Raw genomic sequence first — 20771 nt, forward strand, 5'->3', positions numbered from 1 at the left:
AAATCTCCATCAAGCAATAGGAGAAGACTAGCCTTTTTCGTCAGCAAGAGTGCAGATCCCCGTATAAGGACATGGTCTCCGGATATTTGACATTCTGATAGGTTGATCGGCATTTTCATTTGCCTAGAAACATTCGGAAGCTGTAGAAACACTTAAGTAGAAATACCAGGGCACCGATTGAGTTTGTCTAGCTTGCCATGAGTGCAGTTTTCGTTCCGCTGCTGGCTCCATTGACGTACTCACAACCCAGCACCATTTCTTCAGTACGAGAATTCATTAATTCTTCTGGGATTAACCGTGGAACGTAAAACGATTGCGCTTTTCGTTAGGCTGCTAGACCCTAAGTTTCGTTCAATAACGAACTTCATAGATTCTTTTGGAGCTTATCTGTTTACCCAAAATAGTCACTTCAGTGACATTTCGAGTTGAGTGAACGTCTCTGAATTTCGGTGGGGACGTTCCCCTGGACATGCACGTGGGCCACATCTTCGAAACAGGAGGGTTGAGATAAATAAATATTAGGATTCACATGCCAAAACAACGATTTGAGTTTGAGGCACACCGTAGTTGGGCACAGTTGATATTCGGAGCACCTGGGGTTCCTTAACGTGCACCTAAATCTACGTACGCGGGGGATTCCGCATTTATTCCCTGTCGAAATGCCCTGTCCATGAGCACACTTCAGAGGAGAGAAGGTTTCTTCGAATTTATTTCTTGAATGACCTGAAACCACATGCTTTTTCTTCCCTACATGTTTTGGCAACTTTGTGCTATGAATGAAAAATCTCTATACGCTGAGCACACTGGGAATTTATGGCACACGACAGTGTCGACAATAGTGAGGTGGGGCTTGAGAGGAGATGTTGCTGTCGCGAGAACTTTGGTTCCCTGTGAACGAGTAACTGAAGGTTGAAAAGTTGTGAGCCACTGTTCGCTGCAGAAGCTCATGTCTTCACGAGCCGCAAACACAGTTTGAGCCAATGTCGATCGCATTGAGCCAGTGAGCTTAGGCCCCGCACGTTCCCCGATTTTGTGCGCCTGCTACTCGTAGACCCTACCTTAGGCAGAAGCCATTCGATGACATAAGATTGTTTTTCTATAGTCGAGTGTTTACCACACGGATGTGAGATTAACCATTCTTGATTTCGTAAAGCGCACACACAGAAAAGTGAAAAGCGGCGTCATTGCGCGCTGTAAACATTGGTACGTTGTCGTTCTTGAAGACTTACCAGTCGTACTCGCCAGTGCTTCCCTTGATAAGTGTGACGACGTGCATGGGTGTACTTGTGCACATTTTAAGTAGGCTCAATATTTAACTTCTGAGATTCACTGTTCACCTCTCCGTTTTGTCGCAGTGCCGACGGCAGTAAGGGGTGGTGATGGCGTATGAAACGTCACCATTTTCCGTTTGGGTGGTGGGAGATTTGAATTTCAGAAATGGTATTCGGACCCTTTAGATGCGATTTCCCCTAAAACTTTTTCTTATCTTGGTACTAAAGAAGGCTTGCGAGGTTTCTGGAATGGTATTTAAACAGTCCACGTAGACTTAGTATTTGCTTTTAGTCTCACTTTCATGTCGCCACGCGTCGTATTCTGTGTGTGCGAGTGAAAGCACACAAAGGAAGCCAGCAATCACGGCTCAATCTGGCGGTGTCGATGCAAGAAAGCGGTCGGTAAACGCGGCGCATTTCAGCGCGCGAAAGGCCGTTGGAAGATGTAAGGGATGGGGAGGGGGCAGCCTTGTGCTCCGGCATTAACTTCACCTTTTGTTACCATGCTCACAGAGAACTGACGATCGCGGCCTAATTTCGCGTGCCATTTATGGAGGAAAGCAGGGAAGGGAAGGGGAGGGGGCTCAGCCCCTTCCCCAACAAGTTTGTGCTTTGCATGACAGCGCTCGTTTGTGCGCGCCATATCTTGAAGGGATGGCTCATACCTTTCTGCACGCTGTGTTCCCGCCGCTCTTGCGTTGAAGCGACAGACAGCAGGAAGCGCGATTCGCTCGCTGCTGCTGCCGCACTTGCTCACACCAGCATTAAGACAGAGAGGGTCCGCCCTCATCGAGTGCGATGCGCTCATGTTTGCGTTTGCGCGCTGACACCGTGCTTGTTAATTCAATTGGTAAGCGAGTGTTTCCAAGCGTTCACTGCCGATATAAATCTACTGTCCTTACTTCTTATAGTGGTCTACTAATTTGCTATCGCAATCGACGCTTCAGCTTTCGGGCGCAACTGCAACTTTTTTTTTGTCTGGTTCCTTATAGTTGAACTTATGTCGGAAAGTAAAGCACATCGTCGTCACTGTCTGATAAATTTTCGCTGAGTTGGTATAGCTGCCCTCGTTCCGTGTGAAGCTGTTGCTGATGTGTTTTCTCGATGGCGACACAGTGCATTCAGGAAACGTTACAGATGATCCACACGCCCAGCGATAGCAGGCAGTCTTTCACGCCATCATACACTGACCTCATCTCTGCACACCTACAGGCGGTGGACGGCACTTTCGCTCCAGGAGCACAGTCATTCTTTTGTCATCAACATTCATATGCACTTGCACTCAAACTTTTTCTTGTCGAATAAAGATATTCCGCTGAATAAAAAGGCAAGTGTGTTCGAAAAAGCAGGTTTAATGCCTCCAGTCTAGGGAGCATAATGTTCTTTGACAAATAACTGCGTAGATTGAGCGACATTCAATTATCATCGTAAAACTGCAAGTAATGTATCAAATGGTTCCTGAAATGTACTTGCAAGCGAACAAGGAAAACAAGATCGAGTTAGTTTGTCGGTGACATTCCGAGCTTTACCAAAGGTTGTGAAGCTTGCCGGCAATTTCCAAATTAGCTCGATATCCAAGAGAAGTGAAATTTTGTGAAAGGTGAAGTTGAGCGGTTGCCATCACTATTTATTCGGTAGAAATCATACGCCCAGTGACAAGGAAGGCTCTCAGAACTCATTGGCAACAATGTCCGACGTAATGCGTATAGAGGCAGAACAATTAGGATACAGCTGTTGGTAAAAGGAAATCGAACAGGCAAGAGACACTTTTCGAATGTCAAATACGGAATTCTCTATTTAGCGAGGGGTTTCTCTAAAGAAATGGAGCAGTGAAGTTTACCTACAAATCCAGAAGTTCCACGCTGCAAAACTGTTTGAACGCTTGCCCCAATTTACATATAACTGTGGTACGAGCTTACGCATCTAAAGATGACTGTTCCTTCAAGTAATTGGTTCGTACATCATTTCTCTATATACCACAAAAGCCTTACCATATACTGCAAATCGAGAAGACCCAATTATCCGTGGCCTAGTAAAACGTGACAGTGGTTTATGAAACGCTTTTGCGACACTTCTGAAATGCTGGCGAGGATTCGTAATCCTAAGCGTATGGAGCATTGTCGTAAAGGGTGCTTTACCAGGCCGGGGCTTAAAGACAAGCGCGGGGCCTGGATGACGCAGTGCTAATTGTTTATGCAAAATGTCAAGTGGCTGCACGGAGCCAGAAGGGCTGGAATTGAAACAGAGCCCGGGCGTCCTTCTTCTCGAGGAACACCGCTCTCTGCCACAGAGTCAAGCTCACAAGCGAAACTGCTTGTGCGTAGGACGCACTCTCCGCAGCGTCAGTGATTTTGGCACGTGATGTATATAAATCATCAAATGCAGAAAGAGAAGTAGCGCAGCCTTGCGTACCTCGTGCACCAAGAAAATGAACAGAACGGGGGGAAAAGGAGTCAGCTGTAATGAGCTGAATATGACGGGGTTTCTAACTACAGCTTGTGTGAGCAAGCACAGAGGGAATCAAGTGAACCAAGTGAAAAAGGGTGCGCATGAAAATGGGGCACACAATCGACCTGATTATGTTAAAGGAAGGGAAAGGTGCCACGAGTGCTTTCTTTTACACTTGCAGACACTTCTCTAGCTTAAGAGATTGACTGCCAACTTTTGCGCGTAAACTGGCCTTCGGACAGCATGGCAGCGCCACATTTTATTCTTTCTCATTTATTGTAACGAATCCCTTTGAAATACATTTTCAGTAAAACGCTCCCGTCACGGCTCCCTATAGCTGCCGGTCTTTAACTAATATTTGCCGAGGGGCCTAAAGTCTTTTTTGTGGTATCGTCAGCTATGCAATATATCTAGAACCTGAATGTGTAGTGGCGAGAAAAATATTGCTCACAGATTTCGTAATTTATTTTATGAAAGCTGAAACTGCTTCGGTGAAGTGGAAAGCGCGGATGGAAAAATGTGAAGATTTATTGCTCCTATAGTAACAATCTCATTGTCTGAAAATTGATCAATTCGTCACGCGATGATTCAACGAACTGCAATTTCAAACGACTGTGAGGCGGTTATATGCAGGACAACTCTAAATCAGCTCCTAATCTTACAGAATTTACATAGTGCCTCACCAGCCTACATATTCGTTTCAAAGAGCCATACGTGAGTATTTTCTCCGAACGCGTACGCTGCTGACATTGCGCGGTTTGGTATGAAGAAAACCTTAACTGATCTGTCCAAGTTAAGCGTTTGTTGTAAGAAGACATGGAGCGTAGCTTTGCTATCACTCGACAGCACTTTTTCCAAGTTTAAATAAAGATGACAAACCGCCCGCGAGGTTTCCTTCTATGATGCATTCATTTCGTAGAGAACGAGTTGAACTGTGGATCTTGCATATCGATCCCATGTCCGCATTCAAATTAATTCTAACACTTCAAGGAGATGGTCTTCGATGTAGGCCGTCGAGATTGTAGAAGTTATGGATATTTCCCAACGAAGAACAAAGAAATTAAATTCCTCTGGATCCTTTTGTGGATACTGCGTGTGGGAAGCAATGAGCTAGCGGATGCCGTAGAAAGAGCCGTTTTGCACCTTAGCGCTATCGCATAGAGTGCTTAAGTAAGACTTGATACGAACTCCCTCCTTGCTCATGTTACACGATGTTTGTATGCGTGTATGTATGTATGTATGTATGTATGTATGTATGTATGTATGTATGTATGTATGTATGTATGTATGTATGTATGTATGTATGTATGTATGTATGTATGTATGTATGTATGTATGTATGTATGTATGTATGTATGTATGTATGTATGCATGCATGCATGCATGCATGCATGCATGCATGCATGTATGTATGTATGTATGTATGTATGTATGTATGTATGTATGTATGTATGTATGTATGTATGTATGTATGTATGTATGTATGTATGTATGTATGTATGTATGTATGTATGTATGTATGTATGTATGTATGGTTGCCATGGTTGGTGCACATGAGACGAGGTGTGGAAATGGGTGCCCGTGGATGCGCATGGTTCTTCGTTGCTTTGAGCGCATTCCCTGGCGCGTGCGATATCTTCGAGCTAATCTGCGGCCGGTGCATAGTTCGGCGAGCCGAGATGGCTTGTCGCTTCGCGTGGCTGTCTTCCAGCGTGCCTAGTGTGTAAGCCGCGTAATCTCACGCGTCGTACGGGTGTTAAAGCGAGCGAAAGCTCCGAAGCGTTTGACTCTTGTTTGCGTTCGCGGGTGTGACGTCGCGCTTGCTCATTTATAAAAAAGAAGATATTTACTGTGGCTTATGCAGCCGATAAAACTACAAATCTTACTATGTGTAGTAGTCTAATACATTGCTATCAAAATGAAACCCTTCGCTTTTCGGGCGAAACTGTGAAACATTTTAACAAAAAATGAAGCCAACGTAATCTCGATGGCAGTAATACTTGCCCCCGGAAAGCGTAGTGAATTCTGCACCTCCCTGTTTGTGAAACACGCTTGAAACACTTCCGCGCTGCTTGAATACCTAATTTTCGACAAAGGCTGTGGCTAAATCTTACGCTTTTGATTTAGTTTGCTCAAAACCCACAGCATGCGACTAGTTTTCAAGCAGCATAATCAAGGCCTTAGCTCAAAAATGGTTTAGGGTAGTGGTACAAGCAGTGCATAAATGCTAAAAAGAGGGAGAGTGCGTGCGACCAGTTTTATTTCCAAACATAATCACAGATAGAAACCTAAAATTTTCGCCAATAACAGTACAATGAGCCCTATGTCCACCACATGCAAACTCTGAGTGGCATAGACGTCTCTGAAGGCACCGGGAAACAAGGATGATAAAGGCCGTGTATCGTGTTCGAGCACTGTTTTTTCTGTTTAGTATATTGCAATAAGGATTTTCCCTGAAGGCATAATTGTTAACTCTCTCTCTCTCTCTCTCTCTCTCTATATATATATATATATATATATATATATATATATATATAGTTATATATGTGTGTGTGTGTGTGTGTGTGTGTGTGTGTGTGTGTGTGTGTGTGTGTGTGTGTGTGTGTGTGTGTGTGTGGTTTATGAGGCCTGTGTCAGACATGAATTGAAATATTGTTTTGTAGAATTTGTTATCACGGATTCAGTCGTCATAGCTGGTTGCGAGATTGTAGCGGAGGCCGACTTGCAGTGAGAGACGCGAGAGCTCCGGTTGTAGGCCTAGACTTGTGGAGATTAAGTGGTACGCATCAGCCTATCCATCACTGTTTCTGAGCACTATGGACGCGAGCACCCAGTGGAAAGTGAGACCACCTCCACTTTGACACCCCAGCCGGTGTAAGGGCCTACCAGGCCAGAACCCTCATAAAAATAATGTTTTCCCGCCCTGGTAAAGTGAAGTGGAAGGCAGCAGGCACATGGTAGAATAAGTGCACTTACCCACGCAATTTTTATAATGGCTGACACTGGCACATTGGAAACTTTGCTCGCTCATCATGCTAGAAATTGCAATATTGGGTTTTACTCGCCGAAACCGCGCTTTCATTATAAGGCACGCTATAATCAGGGACTCGGAGCGACTTTACCAATATCGGGTTGTTTAACGTGCACATAAATCCAAGTACCCGAGCGTTTTTCTTTCTTTTCTCTTTCACTTTTCTCGTCTTTTTTTTTTCAATGACGCTCCCGTCGAAATTCGTCCGCCGTGGCCTCGATTGAAAGGACGACCTTGAGCTAAGGAGTTAAATGCTTCAGCCGCTAAGCTACCGCGGTTGCTGTTAGACTCAAAAAAGTTTGCAGATTTCACCTATAGAATTAACATAACCTACTCTAAAAGAAATGCTCGCCATAGCGTCGATGCACTGAAATATGGTGCATTGGAATAGAGCTGTGTCTCGTCCGTGGGGAAAACATGCCTCTTTTTGCGATGGCAGCCAGAGGGAAGGAGAGGGGATGGAGCATGCCGGTCAACAGCAGCGCCGTCTGTCGCTGCAGCTTGGAGTCATTGCCTGCAAAAGGAAACAATATTTTCGCAACACAGGGCCTCGGAGATTCGCAGTTAGGACTGTCGCGGAGGTCATGAATGTACGTACGGAGCTCGCCGATTGCTTGCTGTGGTCTTTTCCTGCCGGGTTCGCTTACTTTTATGCGCACAGGAAGCACTGGATTTGTAAATATATTTGCCTTTCCGTTTGCGTGCGTGTGAGTCGGTGCGCGTTTATTTGTTTTCTTCGGTGAAACCTGGCGACCACCTTTGTGGCTGGTGCGACATGAAAGGAATCCCTTGCAACTCACCGGGCACAGTGCAGCTGCTCCTTCCTGGTTTCTTATCGTCATGTGTCTCGAAATACTAAAGACATATGCGTGCGCACTGAACGGAACGAGCAGACGAGCCTTCGTTTGTCTTCTGCAACCGAAAGGCTGAACAGACCATCAGGAACAATACATGAGCTGTGGTTCGAAATGTGCATGCTTACACGGCGTTGTTGAAGTATGTTAACAGCTTGTAGTGCTTATTTTTTTTCCGAATGATATAATTTCCAGTGTTTTGAGAGCGGTTTTGTTTATGAATGCCGGAATGTTTCGTGCAATATGTTTAAATTTCGCGCGCAAGGCACGCCGGTCGTTCACAGTTCCCTCCTGGTAGCGTCCCGTCAGAATCATCCCCGGTTCTCCCATTGTTTTGCTGTACGGGGCGCCACACTGCCCCATTCCAGTACACCATAAGTGAACTCTGCAAGTGCAAGGACAGCGCCGTGCTGCGACATTGCGCCGACGATGTGCGATTCAGACGAGACGCGCAATGATCGCGATACGGAGCCACTCTTCGTTATGATTATGCGATCTAGTTCAGGCGCCTCCGAATGTATCCTTTAACGCTCGATAAAGAATAGCTAAACTTTTTACAAATGACCGTCTGGTATTTCTAAATAATACACGGGATGAGCTTTTCACAGTGTCCGCATACGTACGTGTTCGTGTAAATGCGAGTTTTCGCATCGTATAATGAATATTGTAAGTCTCACAAAAAGCGGTGCCTTTGCAGTTGCCACTTTTTTTTTTGGCGCAGATTTACTCTGTGTCTACTGGTAAAATCATTCCGATGTCATGGCTTAATGCGTTATTAAGCTACGTAAAGGACAGGGAAAATATTACGTGAAGCAAAATGAGTAGATTAGCATTTTTCTCTAGCAGAAAAGAAGCTATCCAAATAAAGACACGGGATGCACATATTTTACGTAAATTTTATTTGATCGCCGTTTGCATATTCTCAGTAGCCTTCGGGAAATGAAGAGAAACTTGCGTAGAGATCCCAGTGCACCTATGGAGTTTGTGTAACGTACCGAGTGCGGGCTTTTTGGTTATTGAGCAGGCTCCACTGACACTTAAAGTTTCGTGTCCACGGTAATAGGAAAATTCATTCATTATTCTTGGCTAACACTAGTGTATGCGCTGACAGTGAATGTAATCTCTGACTTTAGTTTCATACTGAACTTTATTGTTTCTTGCGGGCTTATTTCATTACCTATAAACGTTAACTCCAGCGATATTTCGAGTTCAGTGGTTGTCTGTGAAATTCGCGAGAGACGTTCCTCTGGGCATGCACGTCGGCCACATTTTCGAAACAGCAGGGTCAGCAGGGTCAGGGTGGGCAGAGAAAAATGGACTCAAAATTAATACTCATAAGAGTTCTTGTGTTTTGTTTACAAGGAAGAGAGGCCTGGTTCCGGATCCGTGCTTAGAAATGTGTGGACAACAGATACCTGTAAACAAAGAACACACATTTCTAGGTGTCATACTCGACTACAGACTCACTTTCGTCCCCCACATTAAACATCTTAAAGAAAAATGTCTGAAAACAATGAACATAATGAAACTTCTATCCCAGACTACGTGGGGTAGTGACAGGAAGTGCTTAATGAATCTCTATAAAAGCCTCATTCGATCGCGACTAGACTATGGCGCCGTGATTTATCACTCTGCCGCCCCGAGCGCACTAAGGATGCTAGACCCAGTCCACCATCGGAATCCGATTGGCCACTGGCGCTTTCAGAACGAGTCCCATACAAAGTTTATATGTAGAATCAAATGAGTGGTCACTTCATCAGCAGAAAACATACATCAGCCATACATACTTTCTGAAAGTCCACGCAAACCCCCAACATTTTAATACCATTAATGACATGACATGTGCTACACTCTTTCGCAATCGTCCGTCTGTAAGACAGCCTTTCTCGCTGCGTGTGAGGGAGCTTAGCGAAGAAATGCTCGTTCCACTCCTCGAGCTTCGCCTAATGCATCCAGCCAAGCTGCTACCTCCTTGGGAGTGGCAGCTCATACAATGTGATAAATCTTTCGTGGAAGTCACAAAGCATGCTCCAGAGATTGAAATCAAGATGCATTTCCGGTAACTCCAGCACAAATACTCCTGCACGGAGTTCTACACAGACGCATCAAAGTCACACGACGGGGTGTCCTATGCAGCCGTCGGCCCATCCTTCTCGGAATCCGACGTACTGCGCCCGGAAACTGGTATCTTTACGGCTGAGGCCTACGCACTGCTGTCGGCCGTAAAGCATATAAATAAATGAAAACTCCAGAAATCAGTTATATATACGGACTCCCTCAGTGCTGTGAAGGCCTTGATGTCTTTCTGCAATAACAAAAATCCTGTATTTAATGAGCTCTACTCCACACTGTGCAAATCATATATGTCTAACCAACATGTGATCATATGCTGGGTGCCTGGACATAGGGGCATCGAGGGAAACGTTCTAGCTGACCAGATGGCCGCATCAATCTCATTGCACGCAGATAATCCTACTGCTTCGGTCCCTGTAACAGACCTGAAGCCTTTCTTAAGAAGGAAACTACGAAGCCACTGGCAACGCATGTGGGACGAAGAAATAAATAATGAACTGCATGTAATAAAGCCACAATTAGGTTTCTGGCCTCCTGTAACAAAATCCCGCCGGACAGATGTCCTATTCTGTCGTCTAGGAATAGGACACACTTTTGGCACACATAACTTTTTACTCACGGGAAACGAGCCTCCAACCTGCGGTGGATGTGGGGAGAGGCTGACCGTCCTCCACGTCCTCCTGGAGTGTCGGGAAGCCGAATATGAAAGAAAGAAACATTTTCCCTTGGCATACCGACAGCACATCCCCCTTCATCCTGTTATGTTACTCGGCCCAGAACCTTTATTTGACACCAACGCAGTACTAAGCTTTCTGAAAGATGTTGTCTTGCATGTTTTTAGCCCCACATGTTCGTAGCGGGTCCTCTCTTCAGAGGATGCCGCTGCGATAGCTTTTTCGTATCGCACATGCCTCTAGGCCCTTGTGTTTCAAGGGCTCTGGTGAGGCAGCAGTGCTCCAAGTAATTTTAACATCCTATATTTTTCTACTTTGCATCATTCTTCTACGATGGATTTTAATGTTCATAGTATTCGCCATTTGTCATCGCCATAATTTTATAACAAGTTAAGTTTACGCACTTTACAGCGAATATTTTTAGGCCACTTTACAGCCAAGTCACATGTTCCATAATACATCCTCAACATTACCACTTGTCATGGCGCTCTTTGGCCAAACCTGGCCCTTACGCCACAAAAAACCACACATCATCATCTCTTCTCATCTTTTCTTTTTTTTCGATTTCGCTTCCATAACAATTTGGCCTCTGTGGCCACGACTGAATGGACGACCTTGAGCTCAGCAGCAAAATGCCTTAAGCAGTAAGCTAGCGTGGCTGGTACCCCATTAGTAGAAGTCTAGAATGTTCAAATTTAAAGTTAATGTAACCATCTCCAGATGGAACGCTCGCCATAGCACCCATGCATCGAAATCTCCAACTGCAAGGACGCCGCCATGTTGCTGCTTTGCACCGCCGCCCGTGCGCGGACGACGGGATGCGATTCAGGTGAGACAGGCAATCAACACGACACGGAGCCTCCCTTCATCATGGTTCAAATTGTTGAAGTTGAAGTTTATTCAAAATGGGAAAACTACACATGAAATTTTGAACAAATATTGTAAATGTATTGTTGGCACGATCTGATTCGGGCGCCTGCAACAACATCCATTCACGCAGGATCAAAATTAGCGAATTTTTTTATAAATTGCCGTCCGATATTTCTCCAAAATATGCGCAATGAGCTTTACAGAATATCAATAGCGGACGTGCTCGTGGAAATACTGGTTTTGGCATGATATACTGAATTGGTTAGACTGACAAAAATTGGATGCAGCAATTTTGTGACGCCTTTATGGTTGCCCCCCCCCCCCCCCTTGCGCAAATTTACTGTGTGTTTAGCGGTAGAATCAATACGTTGTCATGCCTTACTACCCTATCAGGCTCAGTAGTGGACAGGCACAGTTACTGGATCAAGCAAAACAAGAAAGCTATACCTCTGTTCGTAAGCAGAAAAGGAGATCTCCATATAAAGACGCTGGTTGCGCATATTTTACTTAAAGATTATTTGATAGCCGTATGCATTTGCCCAGAAACCTTTGGGACCTGTAGAGAAACCTGTGGCATGGTACGTTTCTGATGTTGATCATGATAACAATGGTGGTTTATTGGCATCCCCTTCAAAACGGTGTGGTGATAAATAGCCACATAGCCTGCTTCACTTAACCAGTACCAGATACATGCAGATGCAACTGTTACACGGCGGGATACCTTGTGGAATTTAGCGAAACCACAATGCAAACTTTGCGCATATCGATGCTACGCTTCGCGAACGTCACATCGCGTGTGAAATGGCATGACACGATGCTAATGATGATGATGAAAATAATGGCATTCCCTATGGAACGGGACAGCGATAGTCACCTAGCCTGCGCGACTTGATCAGGCACATCATACACGTTTTTCATTACATGAATATCTATACTCTGTATGATTTCCTTTTGTTCCTCAAGAGTTAACTATCTACCTTGTACCGCTACCTAAGCAAGTTCTACGTGGCGTGCCACCTGGAGTAATAATATCCAACTGCAATACAATGCAGTTGCATTGCATTGCAATGCATAGGGCGCACGCATAGACACTATGCGGCCCGCATCTCACGACGGAAGGCAAGTGCCACGACACGACGCTAATGGTGGTAATTTTTATGATGATGACTTATTGGCATCCGCTTTTCAACTTGGCTGTGAAATAGCCACGTGCCCAGGTTGATTTACTTACTTATTTTTATTTTATTTATTACATACTGCAGACCTTTCGGTCCAAGCAGAGGGGCAATAGACTGCATACAACCAAAAGAGAACAAATTAGGAACAAGCAAATTCAAATTTATACAGTTTTAGCCACACTGTGTCTGTAAACTGTCGTACTAGACTGATATTGTTCCGGGAAAACAAGAAAACGTAAACGTGTCACTTCGAGCATAATAGAGTGTTAGTGAGTCCGGATGATTGTGTCTCGTGTGCCGCATTATTGCAGGCGTTACGTAAGTCGATGGTTTAATTTCAAGCCTGTGGTTGAGAAGAAGGGAAAGAAATTCAAGCCTTAGCAGCTTTCGGCGTGATTCAAGAGTGGGTATGGATTTGGAAGTGGGTATGGGTATGGAATATGAACCTGGCAACGTTTAACGCTAGAACGTTATCTAGTGAGGCGAGTCTAGCAGTGCTATTGGAGGAATTAGAGGGTAGTAAATGGGATATAATACGGCTCAGTGAAGTTAGGAGGCCGAAAGAAGCATATACAGTGCTAAAAAGCGGGCACGTCCTGTGCTACCGGGGCTTAGCAGAGAGAAGGGAACTAGGCGTCGGATTCCTGATTAATAAGAATATAGCTGGTAACATACAGGAATTCTATAGCATTAACGAGAGGGTGGCAGGTCTTGTTGTGAAACCTAATAAGAGGTACAAAATGAAGATTGTACAGGTCTACGCCCCTACATCCAGTCATGATGACCAGGAAGTCGAAAGCTTCTATGAAGACGTGGAATCGGCGATGGGTAGAGGGAAAACTAAATACACTATACTAATGGGTGACTTTAATGCCAAGGTAGGCAAAAAGCATGCTGGAGACAAGGCAGTGGGGGAATATAGCATAGGCACTAGGAATATCAGGGGGGAGTATTTAGTAGAGTTTGCGGAACAGAATAATATGAGGATAATGAATACCTTCTTGCGCAAGCGGCATAGCCGAAAGTGGACGTGGAGGGGCCCAAACGGTGAGACTATAAATGAAATGGACTTCATCATCATAATCATCATCAGCCTGGTTACGCCCACTGCAGGGCAAAGGCCTCTCCCATATTTCTCCAACAACCCCGGTCATGTACTAATTGTGGCCATGCCGTCCCTGCAAACTTCTTAATCTCATCCGCCCACCTAACTTTCTGCCGCCCCCTGCTACGCTTCCCTTCCTTTGGAATCCAGTCCGTAACCCTTAATGACCATCGGTTGTCTTCCCTCCTCATTACATGTCCTGCCCATGCCCATTTCTTTTTCTTGATTTCAACTAAGATGTCATTAACTCGCGTTTGTTCCCTCACCCAATCTGCTCTTTTCTTATCCCTTAACGTTACACCTATCATTCTTCTTTCCATAGCTCGTTGTGTCGTCCTTAATTTGAGTAGTACCCTTTTCGTAAGCCTCCAGGTTTCTGCCCCGTAAGTGAGTACTGGTAAGACACAGCTATTATATACTTTTCTCTTGAGGGATAATGGCAACCTGCTGTTCATGATTTGGGAATGCCTGCCAAACGCACCCCAGCCCATTTTTATTCTTCTGATTATTTCCGTCTCATGATCCGGATCCGCCGTCAATACCTGCCCTAAGTAGATGTATTCCCTTACGACTTCCAGTGTCTCGCTGCCTATTGTAAATTGCTGTTCTCTCCCGAGACTCTTAAGCATTACTTTAGTTTTCTGCAGATTAATTTTTAGACCCATTCGTCTGCTTTGCCTCTCCAGGTCAGTGAGCATGCATTGCAATTGGTCCCCTGAGTTACTAAACAAGGCAATATCATCAGCGAATCGCAAGTTACTAAGGTATTCTCCATCAACATTTATCCCCAATTCTTCCCAATCCAGGTCTCTGAATACCTCCTGTAAACACGCTGTGAATAGCATTGGAGATATTGTATCTCCCTGCCTGACGCCTTTCTTTATTGGGATTTTGTTGCTTGCTTTATGGAGGACTACGGTGGCTGTGGAGCCGCTATAGATATCTTCCAATATTTTTACATATGGCTCATATACACCCTGATTCCGTAATGCCTCCATGACTGCTGAGGTTTCGACTGAATCAAACGCCTTCTCGTAATCAATCAAAGCTATATATAAGGGTTGGTTATATTCTGCACATTTCTCTATCACTTGATTGATAGTGTGAATATGGTCTATTGTTGAGTAGCCTTTACGGAATCCTGCCTGGTCCTTTGGTTGACAGAAGTCTAAGGTGTTCCTGATTCTATTTGCAATTACCTTAGTAAATACTTTGTAGGCAACGGACAGTAAGCTGATCGGTCTATAATTTTTCAAGTCTTTGGCGTCCCCTTTCTTATGGATTAGTATTATGTTGGCGTTCTTCCAAGATTCCTGTACGCTCGAGGTCTTGAGGCATTGCGTATACAGGGTGGCAAGCTTCTCTAGAACAATCTGTCCACCATCCTTCAACAAATCTGCTGTTACCTGATCCTCCCCAGCTGCCTTCCCCCTTTGCATATCTCCTAAGGCTTTCTTTACTTCTTCCGGCGTTACCTTCGGGATTTCGAATTCCTCTAGACTATTTTCTCTTCCATTATCGTCGTGGGTGCCACTGGTACTGTATAAATCTCTATAGAACTCCTCAGCAACTTCAACTATCTCATCCATATTAGTAATGATATTGCCGGCTTTGTCTCTTAACGCATACATCTGATTCTTGCCAATTCCTAGTTTCTTCTTCACTGATTTTAGGCTTCCTCCGTTCCTGAGAGCATGTTCAATTCTATCCATATTATACTTCCTTATGTCAGCTGTCTTACGCTTGTTGATTAACTTCGAAAGTTCTGCCAGTTCTATTCTAGCTGTAGGGTTAGATGCTTTCATACATTGGCGTTTCTTGATCAGATCTTTCGTCTCCTGCGATAGTTTGCTGGTATCCTGCCTAACGGAGTTACCACCGACATCCATTACACACCCCCTAATGATGTCCACAAGATTGTCGTTCATTGCTTCAACATTAAGGTCCTCATACTCTGCGCTAACCCTGGCATCATACAAGATGTGGACGTGCTCGGCAAGGTGCGCTGCAATGACCACAGGATGGTAAGAACTATAATTAGCCTAGACCTGAGAAGGGAACGGAAGAAAGTGGTACAATAGAAGCTGATCAATGAGTTAGCGGTAAGAGGGAAAATAGAAGAATTCCAGATCAAGCTACAGAACAGGTATTCGGCTTTAACTCAGGAAGACGACCTTAGTGTTGAAACAATGAACGACAATCTTGTGGACATCATTAAGGAGTGTGCAATGGAAGTCGGTGGTACCTCCGTTAGACAGGATACCAGTAAACTATCGCTGGAGACGAAAGATCTCATCAAGAAACGCCAATGTATGAAAGCCTCTAACCCTACAGCTAGAATAGAACTGGGAGAACTTTTGAAGGTAATCAACAAGCGTAAGACAGCTGACATAGGAAAGTATAATATGGATAGAATAGGACATGCTCTCAGGAACGGAGGAAGCCTAAACACAGTGAAGAAGAAACTAGGAATTGGCAAGAATCAGATGTATGCGTTAAGAGACAGAGGCGGCAATATGATTACTAATATGGATGAGATAGTACAAGTGGCTGAGGAGTTCTATAGAGATTTATACAGTACCAGTGCCACCCACGATAATAAGGAAAAAGAAAATAGTCTAGAGGAATCCGAAATCGCACAGGTAACGCTGGAAGAAGTGAAGAAAGCCTTGGGAGATATGCAAAGGGGGAAGGCTGCTGGAGAGGATCAGGTAACAGCAGATTTACTGAAGGATGGTGGGCAGATTGTTCTAGAGAAACTGGCCACCCTGTATACGCAATGCCTCATAACGTCGAACGTACCGGAATCTTGGAAAAACGCTAACATAATCCTAATCCATAAGAAAGGGGACGCCAAGGACTTGAAAAATCATAGACCGATCAGCTTACTGTCCGTTGCCTACAAACTATTTACTAAGGTAATCGCAAATAGAATCAGGAACACCTTAGACTTCTGTCAAGCAAAGGAACAGGCAGGATTCCGTAAAGGCTACTCAACAATAGATCCTATTCACACTATCAATCAGGTGAAAGAGAAATGTGCGGAATACAACCAACCCTTAAATATAGCTTTCATTGATTACGAGAAAGCATTTGATTCTGTCGAAACCTCAGCAGTCATAGAGGCATTGCGGAATCAGGGTGTAGACGAGCCATATGTAAAAATACTGAAAAATATCTATAGCGGCTCCACAGCCACCGTAGTCCTCCATAAAGAAAGCAACAAAATCCCAATAAAGAAAAGCGTCATGCAGGGAGATACGATCTCTCCAATGCTATTCACAGCGTGTTTACAGGAGGTATTCAGAGACCTGGATTGGGAAGAAATGGGGATAAAAGTTAATGGAGAATACCTTAGTAACTTGCGATTCGCTGATCATATTGCCTTGCTTAGTAACTCAGGGGACCAACTGCAATGTATGCTCACTGTCCTGGAGAGGCAAAGCAGAAGAGTGGGTCTAAAAATTAATCTGCAGAAAACTAAAGTAATGTTTAACAGTCTCGGAAGAGAACAGCAGTTTACAATAGGCAGCGAGGCAGTGGAAGTCGCAAGGGAGTACATCTACTTAGGGCAGGTAGTGACTGCGGATCCGGATCATGAGACAGAAATAATCAGAATAAGAATGGGCTGGGGTGCGTTTGGCAGGCATTCTCAGATCATGAACAGCAGGTTGCCATTATCCCTCAAAAGCAAAGTGTATGATAGCTGTGTCTTACCAGTACTCACCTACGGGGCAGAAACCTGGAGGCTTACGAAAAGGGTACTACTCAAATTGAGGATGACGCAACTAGCTATGGAAAGAAGAATGATGGGTGTAACGTTAAGGGATAAGAGAAGAGCAGATTGGGTGAGGGAACATACGCGAGTTAATGACATCTTAGTTGAAATAGAGAAAAAAAATGGGCATGGGCAGGACATGTAATGAGGAGGGAAGATAACCGATGGTCATTAAGGGTTACGGACTGGATTCCAAGGGAAGGGAAGCGTAGCAGGGGACGGCAGAAAGTTAGGTGGGCGGATGAGATTAAGAAATTTGCAGGAACGACATGGCCACAATTAGTACATGACCGGGGTTGTTGGAGAAATATGGGAGAGGCCTTTGCCCTGCAGTGGGCGTAACCAGGCTGATGATGATGATGATGATGATGATGGAATTTTCTGGCATAATTTTAGAGGGAGCGTCCAGTCTTGCAAAGTTATGAGATATAAGCCTAACTGCCTTTCTTTGTATTTTTTCGAGACGCGCGATATTTGACGTAGTGTGAGGATGCCATGATGTACATGCATAGTCTAACTTTGGTCTATTAAATGTAAAATAACAGTAATGTCACATTAGAAGGGGCATTTTTTCAGTTTGTACCTCAGGAAACAGAGTTGGCGGAAAGCAGAAGAACAAATATCATTAATATGCATTTTCCACGACTATGTGGAAGTCAAAGTAACACCTAAGCATTTGTAATTGTTAGTCTCATGCAGAGCTGAAGAACCTGGGGTAAAATAAAAAGTTTGTGGTTTTTTTGCGATTATTACGTAGAAATACGGATTAATCAGCGTTAATAAAAATACCCCATTCATTATACCACTTCAGTATGTTATTTAAATTCTTCTCGAGGACAGTCTGATCATTCTGACAGGTTATATCACTGTACAAAATACCACCATCGGCAAAAAGTATAATTTGCACACATAGACTTAAGGTTTAAACAATGTCATTTATATACATTAGAAAAAGTAAAAGTCCCAAGACACTACCTTGGGGCACTCTTGATGTGACTGGGAGAGTGGCCGAGGTATGTTCACCACTTGTACCGTACTGAATTCGTTTGCTCATTTAAGCAATACTCCGGTTTACGAAAATTTCAGGTATGCTAGTAATTCTAAATTTGAAGAAGAATTTGTTGTGCGGAACATTATCGAAGGCTTTTTTGAAATCTAAAAAAAATATTAGAGCCATTTGACCATTATTGTTTAGAGAAAAAGCAAACGAATGAAGCACTGATACCACTTGCGTTGCAGTCGAATAACCCTTTCTGACACCATGCTGAAACTCCGTGGGAACATGGTTTTTAGCCAAGAATTCTTTTATATAGTTTGCCATGATGTGCTCCAAGAGCTTGCAGCATTGTGATGTCAGAGAAATAGGACGATCATTTTGTAATCTTAATCGATCGGCTTTTTTACATTTTTTTAACCACTCGAGCCACTTTCCATTCATCGGGCAGTTGTGCCGACAGCACAGAAGCAGAAAAAATTCATACAAGAAAGCTGGCAATAAGTTCAGGATAACGTTTCAGAAAGATGTTTGGGATGTCGTCAGGGCCACAAGAAGCTTTGGTTTTCAGGTTTACCAACATGTTGACAATTCGAGCATAAGGAATAGAATCCACATCAAATGCATGTTTCATTGGAAGCATAGTAATGCAACCATCTGACACTGCAAAGACATCTTGAAAGTACTCATCAAAATGCTGTGCTATGTCGTCGTCATTAGTTATTAATGTGACCTCTATTATTATCTGTGAAATAGGTTTCTTTTTTTCCTTCATATGGTTCCAGAATTTTGTAGAATCATTTTTAATAAAGTTAGACAGAGAGTTGTTATAATGCTAACTCTTAGCAGCAGTCAGCTTCTGTTCGACAGAGTTCTGCGCTGTTTTATTTTAACAGGATTCCCATGCTTTTTTAACCTTTTTACCTTGTGTTTAATATACGAATAAGATCGCGTGTCATCCAAGGTGTATGTTTGCAAACTTTCTCATTTTTACAAGGGAGGAATTTGTTCATGCAGTACTGGCACATAATTTTGAAGCAATTCCACAGAGAACAGGCATCAGTACTGTTAAAATCAACAAAACAGTTTTCCATGTGCTCTACGATGGACACATCGTCGGCATGAGAATAATCTTTGTAGCTAACCACTGATGAATAGTTTTGCGCCATCTGTACAACTGCTAAAGCAATGCTCACCAAGCAGTAGTCGGAAAGGCCTTCTTCAATACAAAGAAAATATTCAGAAAAATCCTGGCTTATAAATATCATGTCGAGAATGGAACTGCAAGTGCTCTGTACGCGTGTCGTCTCATGCACCACCTCCTGCTTCAGGTTCAAACGTAGCACCATAATGAAGACAATGTTGGTGAGCTTGCTGAACGTGTTGCCAGTGTTAAGGCATTCCCAGTCGATGTTTGGTGCATTAAAATCACCCGAAAAAGTGGTATTCTTTTTGTGCCTGTTCATTTCATCCTCTAGCTTTTGTAAGTGTTCGGGAGTAGATTCCGGTGGTCTGTGCAAGCCGTAAACATTAGATCGGTGACCCCAAAAGCTTATCTTGATGCGCAAATATTCAATCTCAGGGATATCTTCCAAGAGATGGGCAGAAATGCCATTTTTGATCAGGATTGCAGCACCACCACCATTTTCGGACCACTGTATAGGAAGGAGGAAATATATCGTCTCTTATTTCATCATGTAGCCAAGTCTCAGTCAGGACAGTAATATGAGGATCATGCTTCAGTAATAAAATTTCCAACGCATCAGTTTTATTTTCAATACTGCTTTCATTAACAATGATCAGTCTGAGCTGCTTATGTCACCCTTGGGAGCACGTCAATACTTTGAGTTTGACGAATTGTTTAGTTCGTTCGTTGTGAGAGTCCGAAGGGAGCTTTGTGGAATTTGTACGCGTCTGCTTAGGTATTAAACCCAAGAAAAAGTGTCGCTGCCAATCTTAAGCTTATCGTGGATCGACGAAGCTCTTTTTTTTGAAGCAGCGTGTCTTCTTTACAGCTGTACCAGAGGAGTTTTCTTTTTTTTATTTGATACGGGGAATAATCGTTCTGAATGTAGATGTCATACCCTTTGAATTTCTTGCAGTTTGCAAAAATTGCCTTCTTTTCACTGTAATCCTGAAGGTAAATTACGACCAGTGGTTTCTTTTGTTTTTTCCTAGCCTATGTATTCGAACAATAGACTCACATTTCACACCCAGCTTGCCTCGAAATACTTTATTGAAATCTTTTCCTTCATTATAGATTGGATTTCGTCGGCTAACTCCTTTATCCTGTAAATGATCACATTGGAACGCGTCTATGGTCTTCCAAATTTGTCAATTTTTTTGTCTGGAAAGTCTTCACTTTATATAAAAATTTTAGCGTCGTTTCTACTTGATCGGTCTGAACAAGGGTTGCAGAAGAATCAGAGAGTTTAGTTTGCACGTCCTCTAGAGTAAGTTGTAAGCTGGCAAGTACACTGTTTATGTTGCATAAC

The sequence above is a fragment of the Dermacentor albipictus genome, chromosome 9 (assembly GCF_038994185.2).
Source record: "Dermacentor albipictus isolate Rhodes 1998 colony chromosome 9, USDA_Dalb.pri_finalv2, whole genome shotgun sequence".
Taxonomy (NCBI): domain Eukaryota; kingdom Metazoa; phylum Arthropoda; class Arachnida; order Ixodida; family Ixodidae; genus Dermacentor; species Dermacentor albipictus.